This window comes from Gopherus evgoodei, chromosome 1 (assembly GCF_007399415.2).
Source record: "Gopherus evgoodei ecotype Sinaloan lineage chromosome 1, rGopEvg1_v1.p, whole genome shotgun sequence".
Lineage (NCBI taxonomy): Eukaryota > Metazoa > Chordata > Testudines > Testudinidae > Gopherus > Gopherus evgoodei.
In genome coordinates, this window is record NC_044322.1 from 353,292,468 (window position 1) to 353,319,080 (window position 26,613).

The window sequence follows — 26,613 nt, forward strand, 5'->3', positions numbered from 1 at the left end:
TAGACTGACTACACTTTAAATTATTTTAAAAAAGGAAGAAAAGGCTAGTTTTCTTTTTGCCATTTAGAATACCAATTGAAATGTATTAAGTATTTTTGGATGTTTTTCTACAGTTTCAAATATATCAATTTCAGTTACATAACAAAATACAAAATGTACAGTGCTCACTTTATATTATAGTAACTCCTTGCTTAACGTTGTAGTTATATTCCTGAAAAATGCGACTTTAAGCAAAACAATGTTAAGCGAATCCAATTTCCCCATAAGAAAATGTAAATGAGGGGTTTTAAATAAACAATTTAATACTAGTATACAGCTATAATGATTGTGAAGCTTAGCTGAGGTGGTGAAGTCAGAGGCTGGGATATTTCCCTGGGAATGCCTTATTGCTAAATGATGAACTAGCACTCAGCTGATCCCTTAAGGGTTAACAGGTTAATGTAGCCTCACGCTCTACAAGGCAGCAAGAATGGAGGGAGGGGAGACAGCAGGGCAGACAGAGACACACACCTTGTGTGCGACGGAGAGAGAGAGACGCACATTACTCCTTTAAGTACGCTGACCCCACTCTAAGTACGCTGCCTTTTTAAGTAGATCAGCAAGCTGAGACAGCAGCTGCTGCCTAGAAGCTCCCTCCATCCTGAGCCCTGTCGTGTGTCCCCCCTTCTCTATGGAAGATGGGGTAAGCAGGGTGCAGGAGCAGGGGGGAAGGGGACACCCTGACACTAGCCCCTTTCTCTCCCGCTCCCCGCACAGCAAGCAGGAGGCTCCTGGAAGCAGCTCCAAGGCAGAGGGCAGGAGCAGCACATGGAAGTGGGGGGAAGGACAGATGAACTGCCGGCAACTGATAGCCCGCTGGGCGGCTGCCGCACAGGGAACTTACGAGAACGGGGAGCTGACAGGGGGGCTGACAGTCCACCCTGGTTCCAAGCCTCCCCCAGCTAGCTGCAACAGGCTGCTCTTCCTGCAAGCAGTGGACAAAGCAGGTGGCTGCCAAACGCCGTTATAAGGGAGCATTGCGCAACGTTAAATGAGCATGTTCTGTAATTGATCAGCAATGTAACAATGTTAACCGGGATGACTTCAACTGAGGAGTTACTGTATTTTTTATTAAAAATATTTGTACTGTAAAAATGATAAACAAAAGAAATAGTATTTTTCAATTCACCTCATACAAGTACTGTTGTGCAATCTCTTTATCAGGAAAGTGCAACTTACAAATGTAGATTTTTTTTTTTTGGTTACATAACTGCACTGAAAAACAAAACAATGTAAAACTTTAGGGCCTACAAGTGCACTCAGTCCTACTTCTTGTTTAGCCAATCGCTAAGAGAAACAAGTTTGTTTTCATTTACGGGAGGTAATGCTGCCCACCTCTTATTTACAATGTCACCTGAAAGTGAGAACTGGAGTTCTCATGACACTGTTGTAGCCGGCGTTGCAAGATAGTTACATGCCAGATGCGCTAAAGATTCATATGTCTCTTCATGCTTTGGCCATCATTCCAGAGGACATGCTTCCATGCTGATGACACTCGTTAAAAAAAATGCGTTAATTAAATTTATGACTGAATTCCTTGGGCGAGAATTGCATGTCTCCTGCTCTGATTTACCCTCATTCTGCCATATATTTCATGTTATAGCAGTCTCAGATGATGACCCAGCACGTTTGTTTTAACAACACTTTCATTGTAAATTTGACAAAATGCAAAGAAGGTACCAATGTGAAATTTCTAAAGATAGCTACATCACTCGACCCAAGGTTTAAGAATCTGAAGTGCCTTCCAAAATCTGAGAGGGATGAGGTGCGGAGTATGCTTTTAAAAGTCTTAAAAGAGCAATACTCTGATGCAGAAGCTACAGAACTCTAACCATCAAAAAAGAAAATCAACCTTCTGCAGATGGCATCTGATTCAGATTATGAAAATTAACATGCGTCAGTCCGCACTGTTTTGGATCATTATCAAGTAGAACCCATCATCAGCATGGATGCATGTTCTCTGGAATGGTGGTTGAAGCATCAAGGGACATCATCTTTAGCGCATCTGGCATGTAAGTATCTTGCAGCGCCAGCTACAACAGTGCCATGCAAACGCCTGTTCTCACTTTCAGGTGACATTGTAAACAAGAAGCAGACAACATTATCTTCTGCAAATGTAAACAAACCTGTTTGAGCGATTGGCTGAACAAGAAGTAGAACTGATTGGACTTGTAGGCACTAAAGCTTGACATTGTAGAAAATGTAGAAAACATCCAAAAATATTTAAATAAATGGTATTCTATTATTGTTTAACAGCGTGATTAATTGCGATTAATTTTTTTAATTGCTTGACAGCCCTAATTTTATTATAAGTCATGAGGTATTTGGTGTTTTTGCAAAGGTTTAGCTTCTGGAAGTATTACCTGAGAAGCTCAGCTTTCTTTTTTTTTTTTCCTAGAAGAGTAAGTTTCTAGCCCTGGTGGTCACAGAGAAAAGCCTGAAAACATAACCTGAGTGCACCCCAGGCTTAAAAACCAGAAGGCAAATATAAAGAATACCAAAATTATTTTTAAAATCTCATGACTTTTATGCCACTCTCAGGATTTCTCTGAGGCCTGACTCATGGTTTTGAATTCTGGGTCTTGGCAAAACTGCATTGAGGACTTGATTCTCATTTACGCTGCAGCCCCCTTACACTATGAAAATTAGCTCCACCTCACCCCCAAAAAATCTCAGAAATAGAAAAAAGAGGAAAGAGCTTCTCAATACAATGATAACTAATGATGGGAACTCCCTGCTCAGCAGCACAAGGGGGACTCTTTAATCTGACACCTAGGAGGACAATACAGGGGATGCTTCACTCCCAGGTCTGTTTTAATTTAGGATTGTGGTCTCCTGTGGTCTTTCTTCTTTGTGATCCAGGTGGGCACGGGGGGGGAAGATGATCCTGGGTAGAGCTGGCTGAAATACTTTTTTTCCATGGAAAAACTGCCTCTTCTAAATGAAAATCTTCATAGAAAATCTTCTTTCATAGAAAATTTTCCAGTTCTTTCCCTATGAAAAGCTAACGGTTTAAAGATTAATTAAAAAAAAATTTGGTTTTCAGTTTTCAAAAATCACTAGGAGGGAAAATCAGTGTTTGGTTTTCCATTAAAAAACAAAAATTTTCATGCTCAGTGGCATGGAGATGCTATGGGGAGGAGATCTCCAGCAAATAGATTAGGTTACTGACTTTCATGTGAAAGTCTCCTGTCGAGCTGTTTGTTCAGATATGCAAGTCTCCAGTTCAAAGACTTACTGAGCTGAATAAAAAATTCCTCTCAGTTTAGAGGTTTGATTTCTGTTAAAATCCTGTTATAAAATCCAGCAGCGTGTCACCTCTCAGACACAAAGTCTCCTTGCAGGGCCTTGGAATAATAATAATTTTTAAAAAAATCAGTTCAATCAAAACATCTTGAGGGTATCTTTACATGAACATTTTTATTTCCCTTTCAAGTAAACGTATTGTTTTCAACAGCAAATTGCAAAGTAAAAACGTTAACTCTACATATCAGGGTACTTTATTCCAGAACTGCTTGAAGATGTGCTTCAAGCAGAGACTACAAAGACACACTTTGTGCAACAACTGGTTTATCACTTGCTCCTAAAATAACCCTGTTTATTGTGGCAGGAATAAAATCTCCAGCATACAGCATGGCAATGCATTTCCTGCCTGGTTCTATGCCCAGTATGGTGTACAATACTAGTAGAATAATATGCAGAAAAGAACATTTAAATAAAAATATCCTTAATCCAATCTCTGGTTTTCCTGCGTTAGTGACCTTTGGTCCAGATTGTGGCTTTAAGCCCCTGACTGAGTTGTGAGCACATGGTATGTGACAAGATGAGAAAACAACAGCAGACAGAAAATAAATAGTATTTTTACCATTTCCTAGTAAATGCTGGTCAGAGAAGTATTTTGCATATGGACAGTGTTAGCGGCTCTGCTGAAAGATAACACAAAGAGGGACACCTCCTTCAAGGTTTTGTATCATGCTAAATCTAGCCAAAAAGGAGTCTTATTGAGATGAGAGAACTTAGGGCTGGATGGTCTCTGCTTTCATGAGCTGAAAAGGTGGGATTCAGATCCACTGAGATTCTCTTGGAAGGCCCAAACAGAGCCTGGTTGTGGGTCCGTAGCAATATGATGATGATTATTTATTATTGTATTACCGTGACTGGCCCCTGTAAGGGAAAATGGGACCAGCTACACCTATGCCATAATTAATTAGCTGCTTCCTCAGCCTGAGAGGGTAGGACTAATGAGGGTCAGGTGACAGCTGAATGGCTACCTGGGCCTCAGAAAAGGACTGAAAGTGTCAGCCTAGTGTTAGAACCACAGGCAGATGGCACAGCACCACACCTGTGGAGTGTGCTGAGCCAAGATCTGCAGCACAAAGGGTATTCTAGGGGAACCAACCTGGGGCCAGTGCTCTCAAAATTAACCTCCCCACCCCTAAAGGGAGCTGTGAACAGGACCCAGAGAGAGAGGACTGAAGAGAAGCTCCAAAAGGCAAAAGAATCTTTTTGTTTGTTTGGGGCTCTTAATTTGAACTGTTGCTACCCTGGAAGAGGTGAAGTTTTTGGTGATGGCCAGAGGACTAACCCACGTCTCCAGCCTTGACTGTTATCTGGAAAGCTAAGACGACCAATTGGGGGGGGGGGAGGGAAACTGAGGCAGAGAGTGCCAGCCATACTACAGTTGACCAGCAAGGGGTGCTGTGGGGAAGCCATGCCTATCTACAGCCCCCTACTTAGATCTGAAGAGTTTAAAATCTGAATAGACAAGAAAAAGGATGAGAGGGTAAACAGACAGAATATAATATAATGATTGGAGATATACCAATCTCCTAGAACTGGAAGGGACCTTAAAAGGTCATTGAGTCCAGCTTCCTACCTTCACTAGCAGGACCAAGTATTGATTTTTTGCTCCAGATCCCTAAGTGACCCCCTCAAGGATTAAACTCACAACCCTGGGTTTAGCAGGCTAATGCTCAAACCACTGAGCTATCCCTCTCCACCCTCTGCTGTGTGACTTGCCCAAAGTCACATGATAGGCGAATGGCCAGTTTGCCAGAGAAATTCAAATAAGGCATACATTTCTGCCCATAGGATAATTAACTAATGGAATAATGTATCCAGGGATGGGATGGATTCTCTACCACTTGAAGCCTTTTAATCAAGATTTAGTCTTTCTAAAAGGTGCTGTAATTCAAGCTGAAGTTATGAGCTTGGTGCAAGAATTATTAGGGGAAATGCAATGCCAGGTGTTATGCAATAAGTCACGCTAGATCATCATAATGGTACTTTCTGGCCTTAAAATCTATGAATGAAATATTGACTCTATTAAAGTCAATACCAAAACCCCCACTGCAGTCAACAGGCTCACTAGGTGAATTTCTGAATCTATGAAATGATTGGTATTAGATTTCTGGGCTATATGAATACAGCTATTTGGTGTGCTTATTTTATTCCATCAATAAACACAACTCCAATCCTATGAGCTCTCAATCTCACATTGGATTATGCTAAAAAACAAACACAAAACAGCAAAACAAAGAAACTAAAATGATAAAAACATGGAACTGCAGGATAATACCTGATCTGAACTCTTCATAAAAAATGCTCTCCTGGGAGCAGTTTTCCTTCTACCCTGGTTCTCGCCTCTCCCCTGCCTTTCCTCCGCCCCTCTCAGGGTCTGTCGTCATTTCTTTTGATGCTTATTTGTCTTATTGTAAGCTCCTTAGGTCTCTGACTTTTCTTCTCATTAGTCTGTCAAGCAGAAAAGTGCACTACCAGCGCTATGTAAATTACAGAGGAAAGCACAGAACATTAAATGTTTGTAAAGAAGTGTAAAGCACCCAAAATGCAGTGTTCTATTAGACACTGACCATGTGGTAAATGGAAGAATCCTGCCATAGTTCTAACTAACTAAACAATTTCCTTGACAGGCGTTACACAATTTTCAGCAGGGTTACAAAGGTAGCACAACAGATGCTGTCATTATGAGCCCTGATTGTTTATGAGAAAAGAACAGGGTTATCTGTTCATAAAATAGATCCACATGAAAGCTGTTAAACGGAAGCTACAGAGATTGTTGATGTGGCAAACTAGAAATAACTATAATTTCACTAAAACTCTTTAAAATTAATAAAAATGATATAGAATAGAAAGGGAGACAAGATCCTCTGTTCTAACACACTTCTCCCGCTGTCTGTCTTATCCAGTGTAGATATAGCTTGTAAGCTCTTTGGGGCAGGGGCTGTCTCTCTCTTATGTTTGTACAAGGTCTGGCACAAACGGAGCCCTGGCTTCCAGGTGCTATCACAACAGCAATAATAATAATTAATGAAGGGACAGCTATAGAAGAGAGCCCCTGGCTCAGACAACAAGGGGACTCCTGCATGGGATTAATAAAAGGCTAATTCCCTTTGCCTTATTCACTGCTGAGCAGCTTTCTTTTCTTCTTTTCAGTATGCAGGTGATTGGATTTTTCCTCTAGAAGATCAGCTGGAAATACAGATGTTAAAAGCATCATTTCCTACTTGAGGGGGTTTATTAATGGTTAAGAGCCTGATTCTCCATTCCCACACACTTTGTGCAGTCACTCACACCAGGGTAACGTGGATGGGAAATGCTCCCACTCATAATGGTAGTATTGCACACCCACTTCGCATTAGTGTAAATGACTGCACATGGTTCAGGGCCACAAAGAATCATTCCTGTATGTTCACTGTCTGTGTATTTTGCACAATCTATTCCTCCATGGAGGGAGGTGGGGGGTAATAGTATGGTTGAGACCAGCAAATATTTAATTCCATTATTGGTACTCTTAAACTTATTAGGTTCCAAAATGATTTGATTGGGGCTCAGTCCTGAGACTCGGTACTCACTGGAGTGGTCACATTGACTTACAAATGGACAGCAGAGTTCCACGCCATCCTGGCCTCCCCCAGGTAGCAAATAATAATATATACTGTTCAGGAGGTTAGTTATTCACCCTAAAAAGGTGGGATAAGTCATCATGAGGTGCCTGTGGGCTACACTCTTCTGTACCCCAACTAGATGGCCAGTCACTTGTTATTGGAGACACAAAAGGTTCTCCTTCAGTGGCGCAGGGCTGAATTAAAAGAGAGCTGAAGGAAGAAGCCGGTGAACAGAGAGAGAGGAAACTAAACTGGGGATAGCTTAGCTAATCAGCAAAGCTGCTGTACACATTAGCTCCTATTTCTCCACATCCTTCCAATCTCTATGACCTCTGTAGATGAAACGTGTGTTGTGTGGAAGGAAGGTGAGGAGCAGGGTGTAGATCAGATTGTCTTGCCCCTGCTGATCTGCAGATTCACAATATCTGCTACTTATGGATCACCAGGCAAGGACATTTTGGAGGCCTGCACTATTGCACAGGACTCTGTGACGTTGCACTCCATAATGTTTTATGGAAATAGGCTTATGAGTGTAAATATAATGGAACTGGAATATGCTTTATGCAAAAGATCTCTTGTAAGGTATCATTACAACGCTTATGCTCTACTGAGTGTGTTCATCCCATTTGTTTGCATGTGTTATTTCTATGTCTGGAGTTAGAAGAATAAGATATAAACTTGTATTACTGAGGTAAACGTATTGAGCGGAAGCCATTAAGGGTGCTTCAGAATCAATGAACTGTAAATGGTTCTGTTTACTTGCAAGCCTTCCTGTGTTCGTGTAAGCCAGCCCAGGAAGAATGATGGAATCCATCTTAAACCTGGTGCTTTTCCATTTAGAAGGAGGGGTGGGGATCCAGAGAGACAAAAGATTCCCACTTTACAGAAGGGGGTGGGAGAGAACAAAGGGGGGCCCCAAGTCATGAGAAAGTCCCTGCTTTTCACCTAAGATGCCTGCTGGAACTAACAAGGACTGTACCAGGGGAAAGGATTGGTCCCAGACTAGGAAGGAGACTAGTCTGTGAAAGAAGCTTTTTGGAATATCTCTGAGGGTGAGATTTACCTGTATTCAGTTTCTTAATGTATTAGGCTTAGACTTGCATGTTTTGTTTTATTTTGCTTGGTGACTTACTTTGTTCTGTCTGTTATTACATGAAACCACTTAAATCCTACTTTTTATACTTAATAAAATAACTTTTGTTTATTAATTAACCCAGAGTAAGTGATTAATACCTGGGGGAGCAAACAGCTGTGCATATCTCTCTATCAGTGTTACAGAAGGCAGACAGTTTATGAGTTTACCCTGTATAAGCTTTATACAGAGTAAAACAGATTTATTTGGGGTTTGGATCCCATTGGGAACTGGGTGTCAGAGATAGGTGACCTGCTGAACAGTTTTTGGTTAAAGTCTGCAGCTTTGGGGGCATGGACCAGACCTGGGTCTGTGTTGCAGCAGGCTAGCATGTCTGGCCCAACAAGGCAGGGTTCTGGAGTCCCAAGCTGGCAGGGAAAATGGGCTCAGAGGTAATTCCAACACGTCAGGTGACAGTGCCAAGGGGATCTCTGTGTCCAAACCCATCACAGACTCCACCTGTAACTTGCTGATAAACACCTGTCTATGTGCCCAAAAGAGATGAGTGCACAACTCCCACTCAGATCAAGGGGATTTTCACACATGCAGTTAAAGTCAGAATTTGTCCCTAAACATATTTTAAAATCCATTTTCAGATTGTTTAAACAAGTTTTTTTTTTAACCTCATACTACGAGCATTCAACAAAAGGCAAATCAAAACTCATTTCAGTTTAGTTGCTTACCCTTAATTACATTATTTCCATCCTTCTGTAAAAATGTATTACTATAAAGCACAGAGGGATAAACCTCTGTTGATGTAATATTCATCTGTACAGAGTGGCATAGTTACTTCTTAGTAAATGTGAATTACTTATGAGAGTCATGTGCGGTGTCACTGTAGCTGTGTTGGTCCCAGGCAATGAGAGTAATGTCTATTTGCTCAGTTTACAAATGAAAGCTGCCATTTCCTTTCATATCCCTAAGAAACGTATTTGCAATGATTCAAGTGCATAGATTATTATTATTATGATTTACTTAATCCAGAATCAGAAACAACATCAAGTCAGAACAGAACTGGGGAGTCTATGGCCAATTTCTGCTCTTATTTTACTGTGTGCATGGCAGCCAGGAACCATGGTGATGTGCATAATAGAAATGCATAGATTAAACAGAGAGAGAAATTATCATAGGCTGACAGAGAGAAAGGGACAGACAGATAGTATGGTGATGAGTGTCATAACCTTAGTCCCAGATTTGGACCTTAGCGTCCAAAATATGGGGATTAGCATGAAAACCTCCAAGCTTAGCTACCAGCTTGGACTTGGTACTTGCTGCCACCACCCAAAATATTAGAGTGTTTTGGGGCACTCTGGTCCCCCTGAAAAACCTTCCCTGGGGACCCCAACACCCAAATCCCTTGAGTCTCACAACAAAGAGAAATAATCCTTTTTCCCTTCCCCCCTCCAGGTGCTCCTGGAGAGATACACAGACACAAGCTCTGTGAAACTACACAGAGTGACTCCCCCTCTCTGTTCCCAGTCCTGGAAACAAAAAGTACTTTCCTCTTCACCCAGAGGGAATGCAAAATCAGGCTAGCAAATCCAACACACACAGATCTCCCCCCTGATTTCTTCCTCCCACCAATTCCCTGGTAAGTACAGACTCAATTTTCCTGAAATTTCCCAGTAAAGAAAACTTCAACAGGTCTTAAAAGAAAGCTTTATATAAAAAGAAAGAAAAATACATACAAATGGTCTCTCTGTATTAAGGTGACACAATACAGGGTCAATTGCTTAAAAGAATATTGAATAAACAGCCTTATTCAAAAAGAATACAAATCAAAGCACTCCAGCACTTATATTCATGCAAATACCAAAGAAAAGAAACCATATAACTTACTATCTGATCTCTTTGTCCTTACACTTAGAAACAGAAGATTAGAAAACAGAACTACTTCTCCAAAGCTCAGAGAAAGCAGGCAGACAGAAAACAAAGACTCAGACACAAAATTCTCTCCACCCAAAGTTGAAAAAATCCGGTTTCCTGATTGGTCCTCTGGTCAGGTGCTTCAGGTGAAAGAGACATTAACCCTTAGCTATCTGTTTATGACAATGAGAGCCATAGAAGTGCTAATACAGATATGAAATAGACAGCCACCCTCATGTGGATTGGAGCTATTGCAGAAGATAAAACAATAGTGATCCAAAATCAAAGGTTGCACATCACACACAGTCTCTCTCTTAATGTGTAGGTAATTAGTTTAATGGGATTTTTTGTGGGATGGGATTATGTGTTTTGTTTTTGCTGAGAGAGTATTCAGGCATTGATTGGTACCAAGCTATTTACATCCTTGGATGGTGAGCAGAGTCTACCAGAATAACTAGAGGACTGCTCCGCAGATGAGCTGAGGGAGGTTCTACAATGCCCAGAATTTAATTGAGGGCTTGTCTACACATACAGTGCTGCAGTGGTGCAACCGCACCAATGCAGCACATCTGGTGAAGACACTCTATGATGAAGGGAGAGAGCTCTTCCATCAGCATAATAAAACCACCTCTGTCAGGGTGACCAGACAGCAGTGTGAAAAATTGGGACGGGGTGGGGGGTAATAGGAGCCTATATAAGAAAAAGACTCAAAAATTGGGACGGTCCCTATAAAATCGGGACATCTGGTCACCCTACCCTCTGCAAGCAGCGGTAGCTATGTCAGTGGGAGAAGCTCTTCCACCAACATAGTGCTGTGCACACTGGCACTTATGTCAGTGTAACTTGCATTGCTCAGGGGTGTGGTTTATTCACACCTCTGAGTGACATGAGTTACGGCAACATAAGTTGCAGATATAACCTAAATACGGGGGACAAAGAATGAAAACACAGGGGTGGGAGTGTAGGTTAAAGGGTCAAAATGAAGGAACCAGACAGTGCCCACTGCCCTTAGAAGGAGTCCGAGGAAGCGGTGGATGTCACCCAGAGGAACTCTGCCTAGATGCATCCATCGACTGGGAAATGGGAAAATGGCTCAGTTACAAAACATATACATCACTTGCCCTTGAGTTTCTTTCCCCTGGGCTGATGAATGGCCATCTTGGCCAATGCCAGGAAGTAGTTCATAAAGCCACAGATTCCAAGGCCAGAAGGGACCAGTCATCATCTAGTCTGATCTACTGTATAAAGGAGGCTATCAGGTTTCCCTGAATTAATTGCTGTTTGAACTCAAGCATACTTTTCAGAAAAAACATCCAATCTTGATTTAAATAAGCTTCCAGTGATGGAGAATCAACCACGTCCCTTGGTAAGTTGCTTCAATAGTTAATTACCCTCACTGTTAAATATTTCAAGTCTGATTTGGGTTAGCTTCAACCTCCAGCCCCTGAATCATGTTGTACTTTTGTCTGCTAGATTTAAGAGCCCTTTGTTATCAAATTTCTGTTTCCCATGTAAGTACTTATAGAATGATTTAGTCACTTTTTTCTTTGATAAACTGAGTAGATTAAGCTCACTGAGTCTTTCATAATAAGACATGTTTTCTAATCCTTTAATAATTCACATGGCTTTTCCCTGAGCCCTCTACACTTTTTCAGCATCTTTCTTGAATTGTGGACGCAGAACCGGACACAATATTCCAGTAGCAATCACACCAGTGCCAATTACAGAGGTGAAATAACCTCTCTACCCCTCTGTGAGATTCCCCTGTGTAGGCTGATCAGGTGGTCTCAGGACCAGCCTGACTCTTCTATCCAATGAAGTCCTGATCATCCACCAAACAGGTAAAGCAGGGGGGAGTGCAAGTGACAGCTTCTTGCTTCCCCACCAACATTAATCAACCCTCTGCTGAAAAGGCAAACTTAAAAGATAAGCACCTCTATCCACTCGATCATTGGCCTGTCCGCAGAGATGATCATTAATGCCAGTTCTGTGGTGTAGACACCTGCTTCCAGTGAGAGCTGGACTGAGATCAACTCATTTCATATAAGCCATGAAAAAGCCATCACAGAGCAAGCATTCTTCCAGCCACACAGCTGGATTCAAATTAGGTTCTTAGAAAGAAGTGACTAGAAAATTCTCAAAGCAGCATACTGTGCAGCCTTTTCTAGAGAGGATAAGTACTGTATCACAACACGTGATCACATGGAAGAACTATTCCTGCAGCCTACATTTTCCAACAGATCTTAGACTGCCTGATTATCAACAAAATGGAGCTATGGAAACCACCATTCACAGAAAAGAAACCAATAAGCACTTGTAATTTGAGTCATTCTCCTCTTATAAATAAGGATCCCCTGTGCTCCTGGGGTGTAGACAATGGTTCAAACAAATAAATTAGCTGAAAATCCAGAAGAATCCAAAAAGGATTATTAGGGTGATATGTTTTCAACAGACCACTCACGAGCTGCAAATGATGGCTCACCAAACAGGCATGTCCTAAATCCCCTGTGAAAGAGGAAGCTCTGAAACATGAGAACCTGACTTGTATTTGCATAGCAGCATTTATTTGAAAAGCATCCAACTAAGAAATATCTTAAGCAAGAAAAAAACGAACACTCCACAATATACACAAGTCATTGGGTTCATTCTATGGTTCTCAGAGCAACTAGCTAGTGTGGGAAAGAAAGAATGAACTTCATTAGATTTCATGGGAACACAGAGGCAAAACCAAATTCCAAGAAAGAAATGTGACAAAATCAAGCAAACATGGAAAACGGGTGAGGATTAGGCCACAACCAGAAAAATTTCTGCTCCAAAGATTTACCCACATAACACTAAGTACAGACCGAACCCTTCAAATAGTTAAGGGCTCCATTGCCCTGCGTCTTGTAGTAATTTACACCAGTGCAAGGTAGGAGTAAAATGTTTTGGTATCATTTTATACCCACTATGCAGAAATGTAAGGCTAGGTCTTCACTGGCAAAAAGGGAGGGTGGGGAGGTTTCACGCTGAAATAGCTAATTGTTGTATATACTGTAACAAGTAACCTCCTTGTAATATTCCCTGATGCGCATTAGTGTTGTAGTGTTTCAAACACCACTGCGTTAAAGCGCACTAGGAAACTTTAGTGAGAACCAGTAGGGTCTGCTCGGACCAATTAATGCACAACACGTGAGTGTACTTTAGAAGTCACATCCCAATAGTCCCCGTCGCTGCTCCTTATAGACAAGCGCTTAGGTGCAAGTAACCATTTCTGGTGTTTTTCCAGGATTCATTGGATAAACACAGTTTTGGGTTTTGTGTCGGGGAGTTTTATTATGTTTATTGGTTTGTAACAGGGCAGCTTGCCCTTGAGCTGGAGAGCCTGGGGCCATACCAACCCTGGTTACAGAAGGAGCCCCACCTGAGAGGAATCAGGTAATTTCCTATCAAGAGCAGAAGGTAGATGCAGTAAGCTCAGAGGCTGTAGTGAGAGGCTCCTGCAGGGAAGATCAAGATGTAAGAGAGTTGTTCCAGCTTGGAAGGGCAGGAATAGCCTGCTAAGGCAGGAAGTATTCTGATCAGATCCGGGGAGTTTGGGCTATATCTGGCTGAAGGCAAGACTTTTGTGTTTAGTTCTGAACTGGAAATTGATAAATTAGGCCCTAAGGACAGCTGTTGTGACTAGATTGGAAAAACCCAGTGTGGAGTTTATGTGGGGATCCAAGAAGAGAAACGGAGGTGAGGGCTGCATGCAGGGCTCCCTTGAGGCCACTAGGGGGCGCTAACAGGCAGCCACTCATCACAGTTCACACCAAAAATCAGAAGTCCTAATTATAGGGTTGATTATAGGATAATTTAGAATAAATATATTAATCCAATATTATCTCTAGATACATTAGTCTCTCATAAGTGAGACTGAAATTCAAAGAGATCCTTAAGACTTTGTACACTTTTTTAAGAAGAAAGAATGGATTTTGGAGGTCTTTGCTTCTTATTCTTAGAACAGATCACTATATTAATTATCTCCTGCATCTGGATTATTTTAAATTATAAATTATAAATTTCGAGGAATCCTCTCTGGGATTTTTTTTAACTAGCATCAGATTACCATTTAATCAATAAAACATTAAACAACAGTCAGGATTTCTCTATTGTTTTTCATCCTTGTATCTCATGTGTTACAGATGAAAGTAAATATCCCATTTTACAGATGGGAAAACTAAGGCTCAGGAAAAAGGATTCTATCAGGTTAGTGGCAGAGCTAGGAACAGAAGCCAGTTATAGTATCCCCTCATAAGCGCTCTTTATCCCATACAAAGAAACCAATTGTAATCTCTTTAGAGCAGGACTAACTTCTTGTTTTATGTTTGTAGAGTGCCTTACATAATGGGGGGCTGGTTCATGAGTGGGACCTTTAGGCACTACCACAATACAAATAAATAAATAAATACAATAATTAATTACAGGTAGTTATGAATTTCACTATTTTACCTCAACAATATTTATCTCATGTATATTATTCCTTGAAGCTACTCATTTCTTGTTTGGAGGTGACAGATTTTCAAACCATTAATATTATGTGACAGTTAAAGCTGTCAGATCTAAGTATTGTTCCTCCCACTACCCTGTCTATTATTTGTAGAAACTACTTCCCAAATGCTTGTGTACATAGGCACAACCACACTATTTGCCCAGTTAAACAACTGTTTCCAACATGCTATTTTCAGAAAGGTTATTTTAATGGTGCTGATCAGATGTCTAGTTTATTTGGTGGTAAATTTCCAACTGAATTACCTGTAGCTTGGATTCCCTGGCCATATTCTGTGGTCCTTGTTGGATATGACATCAATGGGAGTTGCATAACCAGGGCCGGCGCTTCCATTAGGCAACTCTAGGCGGTCGCCTTTGGCACCAGGATTTGGGGGGCGGCATTTTGTGCACTCCCCACGGGGCGCATGGGAGCTTCCAGTTCCGCTCCCGTCACACCGCCAAAGAAGGACCTTCAGTCGATGTGCCGTGGAAAACCGCGGCCGGCAATTGTGCAGCTCAATGACTGCCGCTGTTGCCTGCGGCATTTTGGCGGAGGATCCTTCTTCAGCGGCGCGACTGGAGCGAAACTGGAAGCTCCCGCGCGCCCCATGGGGAGCACACAAAATGCCGCCCCCCAAATTCTGCCTAGGGTGCCAGAAACCCTGGCGCCACTCCTGTGCATAACTATCATATTCCTCCCTAAGATAAATTCCCAAATAGTTACGACATAGTTCGAAGAGTGGCAAAGGGATGCTGGATCTATATTGTACATTATGGGACAAAAAGACGAAAGTTTTTCAGTATGTGGCAAAGGGACACTTGGCCTCTATTTTGTTAGATTCAAATGCCATTTCATTGTGCTGTAGAAGTCAAAACATCGGAAAGACCATAAACTGGCTTTATCAGTAGTGGGTGCTACTTGGCTGTCTCAGGCCAGGTCCACACTACAGCGTTAAATCGATTTAAACAGCGTTAAATCGATTTAACGCTGTAACCGTCCACACTACAAGGCACTTAAAATCGACTTTAAGGGGTCTTAAAATCGATTTCTGTACTCCAGCTAAACGAAAGGAGTAACCCTAAAATCGATATTACTAAATCGATTTAGGGTTAGTGTGGACGGATATCAAAGTTATTGGTCCTATTCTTTTACTGAGCTACCCAGAGTGCACCGTTCCGGAAATCGATGGTACCCTGGGACCATGGACGCACACCACCGAAGTAATGTGCCCTAGTGTGGACGCGTAAAATCGATTTTATAAAACCTGTTTTATAAAATCGATTTTACTAATATCGATTTAAAGCTGTAGTGTGGACGTAGGCTTAGTGAGGCAATGTTCAGTAGACATGAGAAAGTGATGCGATGGTGAGGCAGTCATAAGGAACGTAATGACAGTGACAAGCACAGGAGCTATGTTTCACAACACTTATCTCACCGTAATTAATTTTGAAACAAGTTATTCTTCATTTTACATTTCCGCAGAGTTCCCAGGTCAGAGAACACAACCAAAATATGTTTACAAAAATATGACATGCACTAAATTCTCCCAGGTCAAATTAATTGTGATTTAGGGCTTGATAGATGCAACTTTTTTTTTTTTTTAATATGCTCTAGTTCAAAAGGAAATTTTTTTGTGGAAGTTCTATAGCTGGTGTTAAACTGATGGTCAGACTACCTGACAACAAGGGTCCCTTCAACCCCTGGAATCTATGAAGCACTGGCATCGCATAGTTTCACAACTGGACACTAGACGATTTAGATTTTGCTGATGACATAGCTCTTCTCCATGACAGCTCAGCCAACATGCAAGCAAAGACCAGATGATTGTCCAGCATTGCAAGAAAGTCCTATGTAACTGCAACTATTGGAAGACAGGATACTGGGCTAGATGGACCATTGGTCTGGCCCAGAATGGCCGTTCTTATGTTCATTCTCACCTTTTAAGGGCTAGAGGGCCTGGAGCTACCCAACCCTGATTACTAAAGAGGCGTACCTGAGGCCTTGGCTACACTCACACTTTACAGCGCTGCAACTGGGGTGTGAAAAAACACACCCCTGAGCGCTGCAAGATACAGCGCTGTAAAGCGTCAATGTAATCAGGGCAGCAGCGCTGGGAGCGCGGCTCCCAGCGCTGCACGCTACACCCGTAAGGGATGTGGTTTACATGCAGCGCTGGGAGAGCTCTCTCCCAGCACTGCCGCTCTGACTACACTCACACTTCAAGCGGCAGCGCTCCAGCAGCACTGCCGCGGCAGCGCTTTGAAATTCCAAATGTAGCCATGAGAAAGATTCGCTCTTTTCCCTATGAAGGGCAGCAGGAAATGGGGGCAGCTGAGGAACTTGCAGTGAGTGAGACAGATTGCTGCAGGCAAGACCCTGACACCAAGGGAGTTTAAATTGGGGGCCAGGCTCACAGCCTAGGGAGCAGGAGGCTCCAGGAGGAGGCCTTGACTGGGTTTGGGTCTGCAAGCCAATGCCAGAAGGATCAGCTCCAGATGAGAAGAACTGGGAGGACAGGCTGTAAGAACAGAATGGGACAGGAAAAAAGCTCTGGTGGTAAGAGAAGGCACCAGAGCTACATATGAACTTGTGTGAGGTGATGAACTTTATTTTGGGACACTGAGGATTGTCATGAACTGTTTCTGTCATTAAACCAGCCCCAGACAAATACCCCTCCGCAGTTCTCAAGGGGGCCTTAAAGTGGGGGAGAGAGGCAGGGTGCTGCAGAGTGACCTCAGGCCATAAGGCAGGGCTCAAGAATCAGCTGGTCCTGTTACAACAGGGTTAATAATAGCTGTAAAACAACAAATCTAATGAGAACTGCGGCAACTCCCAACTCAAGCAGTAACATGCAAGGCAATGGGGACACCCAGAAAGATATGAGATCATGAATTTGGCAAGGCAGCAGCCGCGTTCACCAGCTTAAACAAGCTTTGGTCATCCAAAATCTACAACTTAAAGACCAAATTACTAATCCTCAACTCAAATGTTATTTCCATCTCAGCATATGCCTGTGTAAATAGTTAATCCACAAAAAGTGCAACTAGATATCTAAATGCCTTCCAAAGCAAATGCCTTAGAAAAATAATAGGTATTAAATCAAATAAATGTATAAAAAGTGCCGAGATTCATTGGAGAGTTCAACAACCCCTTATCTCCAAAGTTATCCAGAAAATAAAAAAAACATCGGGGATGTGTGCTAAGAATGAAGCCAGAGCATCTATCACGAGATACATGGGTAGCTGGAGGAACACAGAAAAGGGGCCGACCAAAAGAAACCCTCTGGTGAACATTACTCAAAGAGGGAAAATGTACAGGACTTAACAACACTGGGGACATGCAAAGAGTGGCCCAGGAGAGTTAGGGATGGTAGAGCCTTGTCTGTGGTCTAAGTGGTGTAGGTAGGATTCAGATCCAGATAGGGCTTGACCACGCACAAAGATGGATTGGTTTAACAAAACAGGGGATTTTATACCCATTACAGCTTGGCATTGGCCCTCTCAAACCAATTTAAACCTGAGTTACTCCAATTTAGTTTGCTTTGGTAAATATAGAGGCACAAGCTAAACTGACAATCAGTTTACAATTGATCTACAGCTTGGTCTACATATAGTTTTTGAATTGGTATGCTATGCTGATTAGAGGTGGGATTTTTTACCACTATAGTTTTACTAATACAGTCTCCAATTTGGATGCAGTTATAGCAGTACAGACATGCCTTACACCAGTATAGCTTATTCCCCTTCCTGTACAGGAATCGCTGTACTGGTGTAAAGCACCTTTATAACAGTGTAACTGCATCCACACTAGGAGGGATTGTATGACTCACTACACCAGTATATCACTACAGCATTTCTAATGCAGACAAGGCCTGACAGTGTGCACACAGGGGTTTGCACTCGTTTAACTAAGCTGTTTTCTAAATCGATTTTAGTTAAACTGGTGCCTATGTGTAGACTAGCTTCTACGTGCAGACAAACCCTCAGAAATAAAAGCAGGGAATCACTGTAAATTTTAAACCATATTCACAGCTAATACTGATGCTTCCTTTTCCTCTTTACCAAAAGAAAACAAACACTCTGATAAATGTAATCATTGGTAGCTGCGTTCTGATAGGATTGGGACACACCTACTCAGCCAAAATGACTGAGCTTTTCAGAATGTTCACATGTTCAAAAGAAGAGACAAGAAGCCTTTAAAACTATTCCAGTGTTTATTTCACGTCCTTCCTCCCCTCCATCCGTACCCATTTTTGACCCTTTCCAAGGAACATCATGTACAGCAGCACATTCCTTCAGGCTCAAACGGCCCCACAGACTGTGCTGAAATGCTAGAACAATGTACAATAAGTTTTCTGGTCTCTTAGCACTCACTGTGGCGAGGGCAAGTTTGTTTCTCGATCTTCAGACATGGGAGGAAAGACCACGCTGGGGAACAATGTTACGGAAATTGGAGGGCTGGGGGACAGGGGATAGAAAAGCTAACAAGGGAAGATGGAAAGTTCTCCCTTCCCACTACATGATCTACAAGACCACAACACGGGAAACAATTGCTACCCATTCATTATCTGAAAAACAAATGGTATGGTAACATGAAGTGTCCCTATAATCTTCTGAAAGGTATCCTACTAATTTGTTTAGGCCTTTTATAACATTTTTTATTTTCAAAGCAGAGGATGGCTGTGATCTACTGGCAATCCGGAGACTTTTTTGCTCAAACTTTTTAAAGTGACTGGTGATTTTGGATGCCCAACTCAAGACCCCTCAGAAGAGTCACACTTTTAGGAAGTACTGAGCAACCAGCCCCCCAAAATTAGGCCCCTTTAAAGGGGTCTCATTTTGGGCACCCAAAGACAGAAGCACCCAAAATCACTAGTCACTTTTGAAAATTAAGGCCTCTGTCTTAATTCAGATCTCTCTAACATACACACACACCGGTGTGAATGAGGAGTGATTCACAACAATTGAGTTACATTGGCATAAAACTGGTGTATGTTCAGAATCCTCAGCTGGACCGGGCAGAATGGACAAAGCCCCAGCAGTGGCTGCAGAAGTCGGAGGAGGTAGGGAGAAGGGGTTAGCTGAGGCTCTCCCTGGGTGCTCCCCCAGACTGGATCTCAGAAACGGAGGGGCACTAGACCCCTTAAATACAGCCTAGCCCAGACTGGACAGGAGCCCCAGCAGTATGCCTGAGAGCATGGCTCCTCAGAGGCACTCACTGTAAATGCAGAATGGTGGGATATAACCATGCACTGCAAGTATTATGTTTATTTTCACTGCCATTCCTTAATATTGCCCTAACCTTGCTTTTTCATGTAATCAGGCACTAGCTGGTAAAGAGAACATCTGGGACCGAGACTGGATCTACAGGAGGATCTCTGACTTAAGCAGTAGTCGTTAATATGAATAAATCTGAGAACAGCTGGTTTAAAAGATAATGTCTATGATTAAATGTTGTCCATTGTTGAGCTCCAAATCCAATATGTCAATCTGGCAGATGATAGCATTCTTTACTTTTTGCAGTCCTACATAGCAAACAAGTGTAAGCATGAACCATCCAGCTTCTTTAACTCGTCATCTTAAACAGATTGCATTTCTCTGAAATTAGCAAAGCACCATTAATACCAAACAAGATATAAAGCACATATGGCCCGATGCCTTCTCTTTTCCAAATCAACTCAGATAGAAAAAGAAAAGGCTCAATATACCCTCTTTCTCCTATCTCTAGTTCTTGCCTCTTTAAAAATTCAAACACCACAGGACAGGGTTTAGTCCCTACTATATATACATCCTGTTGTAAACAAATCAGGGGCCAATGTGCTCTTACACAATATCTGTAACAGACAGAAATTGTTATGGCCAACTTCCAATTTATCAACTTTGGCAGCATCCCTTCATTAACTTTAGAGTATGTGTTCCTGCTGAAATATGTAGTAGGATGCTGAGAACTCTTGTTTTAGCTTCCCCCTAGTCAGTTTTGAAGTGTGATGAACTTTTCACATTTCTGACACTCCACCAATACCCTCCTGTCAGTGACAGATGTTGGTTCAATCATCCTGCTGCTGTTAGAATAAGTTATGTCTTGCATTGGAGCTTCTCAATAACTTCACTGGGTAATATAAAAGACAACAACTTTCTCATTCAGGCAAAACTCCCACCAAAGATAACAGAGAATCTGATAAGCTTCTGGTGAACAAAAACACTACTACTATGGAAGCTACTGTGGCCTAGTGGCGAGGACGCTGCCAAGACCTGGGATCTACTCCTGACCCTGTTACTGGTTTGCTGAGTGATTGTGGACAAGTGATTTCTCTTCCCAGATGTTTCCCTACCTGTCTTGCTGCTCCTACAGTGCTCCCAGACTCTGCCAGCCAAAGAATGAAGGACTCAGTCTGACTCTAGATTCCCCTTGAATGCTGCTGAATACCTTGACCTCGGGGTCTGCCATTTTTATTTAAGTGTCACAGATCCACTTTCTTTACATGATATTTAAAACACTTTTTCCTGCCACCATTATGAAACACAGACTAACATGTTGGCTGGTATCAGATGCTCTACTGGAATGCTATAATTTTCTAACTTCACAATATCTGTCCCATTGCTCCCAGCAGGGAAAGAACTGTCTTTCCTTCTCTGCTGCAGTGGGATCACACCAGTGCTGCAAAAGACTGTGCCATGCCAGGATTCCAGCTCTGTCCAAATTGAAATCAATATCTGCAAAATACTTATGGCCAAATTCTTATTCCCCACATAAAGCCCAGCTAGGTAGATTTCATATCAGAGGAACTCTGCTGGGGCCAGGGTACAGAATCCTCTGTTCCCAACTCTGGCATTGTGGCAGTTATGAGAGCTGTACATAAAAATAGTATACACAGGTAAAGATGGGCATCTAGTGGCATGCAAAAACAATAGTGCCTGTGGTATTTAGGGTTGCCAACAGTCCCTTATTACAAGGGGTGTCCCTTGTTTTTTCATCTCTCTACAACATGATTAGGAGCTGCTTATTAATTATTAATTATTATTACAATAATATCAGGAGCACAGGTGGGACAGTCCAGTCTAAGAAAACAGTCCATTAATTCTGAAATACCTTAGCAAGCCTAGCGGTATTGTTCATAACTTCACAGGTTCAATAAAGCTGTTTCGCAATACAAATGGCTTCCTATTTGCTGCTCTTAACAGCAGCCACTACTTCAGTCAAACTCCAACACACACAAGCAGACAGTGGATCTGTGTAGTTCCCAGACCCCATGATCCTGCCCCCATCGTCCCCTGCACAGCTGCAGAGAAAGCTGCCATGCAGGAGGAATGTAGAGCTCTCCCTTACCACCATGTAGCCTGCAGTTGAACTGTGGTAGTTTCACTGATTTTTGGGCCTGGGCCATCTATATAAGGGAGGGCAAGATTTGTATATAGTTTGTGAAGCGCTGTGGGATGAAAGGGGCCGTTTCAATGTACGTCATCATTCTAGAAACTAACTTGCTAACTCTGTGCAATCTAGTCACCTTGGCAGCCTTGGAGCATTTCTGTTTTGTAAAGTTAATGCTAGAAGAAGAATTGTGTCTGACCCAAAGCAAATACGATCCCCAAAATATTCCTGTGTGTTATTTTAATAAGGGATTTCAACGTCTGCTGAGAAGAAGTCACCTCTAGAAGCCTACATTCTCTTTCAGTGACTGTTCTGTCTACCTGGGTTCACTGCTAAGTATCAGTGAGCACAAAAACTTAGAGTTTGCCCTGTCTCCTAAGGGCTGGGTTAATGGGATGAAAAAAATTAGAACATAGCCAGAACTACTTACCTGGAGTGTTTAAAAAATCATAGGTCAGGCCCCAAAACTATAAAACTCACTGAAAAATCTTGAGATTTTACAAAAATAATACTTGTGGGGTCCTTATATTCGCCTTCTGGTTTCTGACCTTTAAGATTCAAGATTTCACATTTATCTCTGCAACCATGAGGACTAGAAATGTAATTTAAAAAAAAAAAAAGAAAGCTGAGAGTCTCACATAATCACATGAGTCCAGGAGGTAGGGCTTTAGGACACAATTGTGATACTTGCGATAAAATTGCTGAGTTGGCAGCACTGCATTACAAAGTGAAGAAAAACATTTGGTGCTAATCTTACCAGGCTTGTGCTGAGAAAGAGTATAGGAACCTTGGCCAGTGCATCTGTTTGCTACAGAAATCCTGGCAGCCAGGAAGAGGGGATTGTTCAACGGAACATAATTTTAGAAAGGAACACCATGCAGCCCTGGCTAGCCTGTGTTGCAGATGGCTGGTAGAGGGAGCTGCAGGGGTGAAAGTGACTTACAGGACTTACCGGTACTGCCGGAGTCCTGAGGAGGGAATGGCCTCAACCGGAAATGCGTGGCCTCTCAAGATTTAAAGGTCCTGTTGCACTGGCTGTGGCTGGGAGCCCCAGGGCCTTTACATCAACCCAGGGCTCTCAGCTGCAGTGGTGGCTGGGAGACCCCAGGGCTCAGGGACAAATAAAAGGGCCCGGGGTCTGGCCGCCGCGGAACTCCGGGCCCTTTAAATCCCCACCACCCCGAGCCTTGCCAGGCTGGGTCCGAGATTTAAAGGGCTTGGAGCTCCTGCCGCTGCGGGGAGCCCAGAGCCCTTTAAATCCCCGCCGTGGAAGCCAGTGTACCTCCTCCCCTGCTGGTGCACAATGGAGGACAGAATCTGGCCCTGAATATTAGCTGTTGTGAACCTCACTCCCCTTTCCCCTCCATCTGCCCTTACTGTTAATATATTGTAATGTAGAATGTTAAAATAATTCCGATGTTATGTGCCCCAAACATGGTTAGTTTTTTAATAGCTCTTTAGATCGGCTCCTGCCTGCACGGTGACATTTTGATTACACCACCTAGAGAAAGCTTCTTTGCTCTAATGATTTACTGCAGCACATGGGCAGTGCCATATCTCTGCTGAGTACAGTGCAACCAGCAGCCTCCTCATTTTTATCGTTTTTAGAAAGAGAGAGATGCTGGTTGGGCTTTAGGAGTGCAGAGACCTGCCCCCAACCTGCAAAATTTCTCTGAGAAATTAGCCTTAGAGCTGACAGCGCATGGCAGAGGACTTCAGAGTAGCCTGTGAGCTCTGCACAGATGTATTAATTAGGAAATTAACCTTTTGGGAGTGAGAAGGAACAGAACACTTCCTGGAGGTTTTGCTGCAACAAGCAGGCCAGATTCATCTCTGGTGGGACACTGATAGAGAATGGCCTGACAAGAGACACCAGACTTGGTAAGAGCCAGTGCATCTGCTCTGTCCCTCCCCTCCCACAAACTTTTATTTTCTTTAGCAATTACTATGGAAACCCACTTCCACTCCTATAGGTTTTATATAATGCCATTTCTGTAACTGTTTATTTTTTGTTAATGAGTATTTCCAATTACAACACTGGAACTGTGTGCGTGTGTATATATATGAATATAACCTTTTTTTTTTTTTTTGCTATGCTGCTTCCAATGTCTGTAAAGATGCTCTGAGATGAAAATAAGAATGTAAAATATAGTTTAATAATGGTATATTTTGGGCAGGCACTGGGGGGATTCTTATAACAACCGCTGTGGAATCTTTAATGTCCACACAAAGCAGATAGGTTCTCAGTTTTTAAGGTCTCATCAAAAAGGCATATATAGGAGGATCGTCAATTTATCTTCTTGTTTACACCAAACCACATCCCTATTCTCCTGTTTTCTAGCTCTCCTCAAAACTCCCTTCTTCTGCTTAGCCTTCCATCAGCTACATTCACTCCTGTATTGCCACCTACCACTCTTACACAAGATCTTCGACTTCTCTTGTTGGGTTGTACCTGACTCATTATTTACAGCCTGATCCTGCAGCCCTTCGTCATACCAGTAACTCTTATCCACGTGAGTTGCCCCTTCAAAGTAAGGATTTACATGTGACTAAAGCGTGCGGAATTAGATGCCTAGATCGTTAGCACACAGATCTTGTCTTCCTATGTGTTTTGTGAAGCACCCATGCACATGCTACGGAAATAAATTAATAATATAATAATAATAATAATAAAATAACAAAGTTAATAGTCCTTGGAAGTAGCAGAGTGGATCTCATACTGGACTAAAAGGAGGGTAACTGGGCGGGGGGGGGTGTCTATTCCTGGCTGTGCCACTGACTTGCTGTGTAACCTTGGACAAGTCATATCACTTCTTGGTGTCTCTGTTTCCCCTACCACCCTTTGCCTATCTTGCCTATTTAGATTTCAAGCTCTTCATGGCAGGGACTGTCCCTCACCATGTGGTTGTACAGCATCTAGCTCACTGGGATCCTGAACTCAGTAGGGGCACCTAAGTGCCATTGTAAAATTAAAAAATGGCCCATATCCTGAAGTCCTTATTCAGTGTTTGCTCAGGCAAAACTCAGACTGCAAAGGGATATTTGCCTGAGCCAGGAATAAACAAAAACTAAGTAGGGATTCCAAGATATGAAATAAGACAACATAAATAATTGACCAAACTAGGCCCTTCTTAGTTTGTGACATCTGACAGCATCACAGCACAAGTTGGTTTGATAAGAATCCACTTTGTGTGTATGTTTATTCTGCAGAGTCTCACGTTTCCATGTTAACATATTTTCTAAAGGACATTTTTGATCCCCTACCGAAACGTAAGAACTGCAGGCAGAAAAACAATCGCTGGTACAAATACTACAGGGTGTTTTTCCTCTTCTTTTCAAATATTTGCTTCGGAGAGTTCAGCTCTTGGAAGCATGCCATATTGCTGCTGTAATATTTTATAAAGAACTGCATTTACATGCAATTAGATTCTCTCAGTAACAGAGATGTTGCGTCAATAAATCTCTCTGTAGTGAAATATCATTTATTCTGCCCGGCTAGTGATTTCAGAATTTTTGTAATAAAATATTCTATCTTGTAGGCTACACTTTAACCTTTTTATAATATATAAAAAATGAACATTCCTGAGTAAATAGCTTCACAACCCAATTGCTTTTAATTTTTTCTGTATGTCATTTCGTTCAGTTGTCATTGAACACAGCTGTTAGACAGGAAATAGAATATTCTGGGCTAACAATTGGAATTCAAACAGCTGAAAATTAGGTATAAAGGGAAGTATCATACTTCTTTAAGGAAAAAAAAAAGCTTTTCTTGATTTTGTAAGCTAGATTTATGCCTAGGGTCCAATTTCAAAAGCATCCATCTATACAGCATGTATCAATCATGCATTTGCACCTGCAAATGCCAGTTAGGTAGACAAACAGGCAATTATGCACATGAGTGGATGTCTGCTCACACTCAAAATCTGGGTTTGTAAATGTAATTTATGCAGCCACTTTGGAAAACTGGAACATAATTGTCAAAAATGGCCTCTAAAATCTTGCTTGCAAAACTGCCCATGCAACAGGACTGTTTGTGTGTGCAGATGTAGTTTGCACTTGGAAATCAAGTGGCTAAGCGAGCAGTTACCTACTTGCAAATGCAAGTGTGGCAATGAAAAACTCCCATTGTCCTCAATGGGCTTTGGATCAGGCCCACTAGAGTTACGGAAAGTAGTTCCATTTGAAAACCTAGCCCCTATGTGTCAATCTCCCAAGGAAAAGACTTACAGCGGCGCGAGGGGGGGCTGCCAGAACAGCTGACTGGCAGCCAGCCCTGGGGTAGTGGAGCAGCAGCTGCCAGAACAGCAGCCACGGTCAGCCCCACGAGCAAGTGTCAGGGCTGGAGCAGCTGCAAGCCCTGGCAGCACTCTTTCACCCCCACAAAGTATTTGTAGTAAAAGTCAGGGACAGGTCATAAAGTTTTGTTTATTGCCCGCAACCTGTCCCTGACTTTTACTACAAATACCCGTGACAGAATCTTAAGCTTTCAGGGACATGGGCAGAAATTTAACTTTGACTCCTTTTGGGGATACATGTTCTGTGCCCTTCCTGCCCCAGCCCCAGGAGGAGCTCGCTTTTCCCTCCCCTTCACCTCCCCGGCAGGAGCTCATTCTTCCTTCCCCAACCCTGGGCCAGCAAGAAATTGCTCTTCCCTTCCACCCCCGCAGCCCTGGAGGAGCTTGCTCCCCCCCCCCGCACCACGGCCCCAGGGTCAAAGGAGTTCTGTGATCTTAACCATTATTGGGGGGGCCATGCCCCTGCTTTCCCCCACCTTGTGTACGCCCCTGACC

The 26,613-nt window shown here is 42.5% G+C and overlaps 1 protein-coding gene and 1 long non-coding RNA gene across 2 annotated transcripts in view; both read right to left on the reverse strand.

Annotated features, from left to right (window-relative positions):
• Positions 1-26,613, reverse strand: part of CAMK1D (calcium/calmodulin dependent protein kinase ID) — a 404,516-nt gene that overhangs the window by 285,027 nt on the left and 92,876 nt on the right.
• Positions 312-23,880, reverse strand: LOC115654155. The gene is made up of 3 exons (XR_004001129.1): positions 23,868-23,880; positions 16,505-16,510; positions 312-510 (listed from the first exon to the last, which is right to left on the reverse strand). It is a non-coding gene; the product is annotated as an uncharacterized LOC115654155 (long non-coding RNA).